This window comes from Seriola lalandi, unplaced genomic scaffold, assembly GCF_002814215.2.
Source record: "Seriola lalandi dorsalis isolate HSWRI2012SDOR001 ecotype SW California unplaced genomic scaffold, Sedor1 jcf7180002050191, whole genome shotgun sequence".
NCBI lineage: Eukaryota > Metazoa > Chordata > Actinopteri > Carangiformes > Carangidae > Seriola > Seriola lalandi.
The window spans coordinates 1932-3241 of record NW_019520744.1 but is presented as its reverse complement, the minus strand read 5'-3'; the positions used below and the strand labels follow the sequence as shown (position 1 = coordinate 3241).

Sequence of the window (1310 nt, the reverse complement as noted above, 5' to 3'; positions counted from 1 at the left end):
CAAACAAAGAAAAGGTTTTTCACATTGTGAACAAGTCCTGTTCTCAGAAATGATGACATCAGCAGACAGATGTTCTGTCTTACTTTGTTCAGTGCTGGTCTGACTGGCTGTCTGCAGTCCAGGTCTTGTTCTGGAACATGAACACATTTGTTATAATACATGACATCAGCGGTGGCGAAACCACAACTCACAAGTTCAATGCAGCTCTAGTAATAAATCAGCAAGACATATTTATATACTTCAATTCCCTCTTCCCAGTTTTTGTGCCTTTGAAAAGGAGACCGTTCATGTGAAGCAGAACTGCTTTTCTTGAGTTACTTGCACAAAACTGCAGAGGAGTTTTTAGTAGATGAAGACAAACACAACCTGACTGTGACTTTAGAAAAAAGTGGCAAAAAATCCTTAGATCCACCTTGGGTAACTGCTACTACTAATGTTGAAATACATTTCAACAATGAAATCTTTAAGTCAGTTTACAGTAGAGACAGAGTAGAGACCCTTACTTTGTGTCCGAGGGTCCAGGTTCATTACTGAAGTATGGACTTTCATCTTTGGAACAGTCACTCTTGAAGGACAGACAGCTGGGTCGTGGAGACTCTGCTCTGTCCTCCTCTTCCTCCACACAATCACTCATCTTCGGGACTTCAGCCAGTCTGAGAGGAAAAGCAGTAACACTGACTGTGAGCTCACAAACACAAGATCAGGATAAACAGGTCTGTTCAAGAGTCACACCCCAAAATAATAGGGAATACCACAAACACACAGTGTATTAACACTCACCCTCCTCAGCCTTCAGTGTTCCTCCTTCTGTGCTGTCCAGTTAAAATGGTGTGTCACTGACCAAACACTTTCAGTTTCGATCAGCCCTCCCCTCTACATTTACAGGAAATGAGTCGGTGTGTGTTTGTGTGTGTTCTTTTCCAGTTAGTTAGCTGTTTAAATTAGTTGTAATTTTAGTGTTTGTCACAATTATGACCACCTAAATGTATTAAATCAAAAGTAAACAGAAGAGAAGTTATTAACTAACCCGAGCTACTCTAGTCAGGTGGTCAGTTCAGTAAAGTCAAGTTCAACTACATTTCCCACGAGTGCGCAAGCCTGCAGACGTTTAGCCAAAGACTCATGGGAGATGTAGTTTTTCAACACCCAGAAAAAAATATTTGTGGTTTCATATTTATTAAAATTACTAGGTGTTGAGAGTTTACTGTCCAGTGCAGTAATAAATACTCCTTTGTTAGAATATGAACAGAAAACAACAGGAAGGTGTTTAAATTTTAAAAACAGATTTTAAATGAACTGTCAGCTTTTTA

General features: G+C 39.5%; 1 long non-coding RNA gene across 1 annotated transcript; it reads right to left on the bottom strand.

Annotated features, from left to right (window-relative positions):
* Nucleotides 1-40: 40 nt before the first annotated feature.
* LOC147819712 (uncharacterized) lies at nucleotides 41-1029 on the bottom strand. The gene is made up of 3 exons (XR_015436691.1): nucleotides 781-1029; nucleotides 504-653; nucleotides 41-130 (listed from the first exon to the last, which is right to left on the bottom strand). It is a non-coding gene; the product is annotated as an uncharacterized LOC147819712 (long non-coding RNA).
* Nucleotides 1030-1310: the final 281 nt, after the last annotated feature.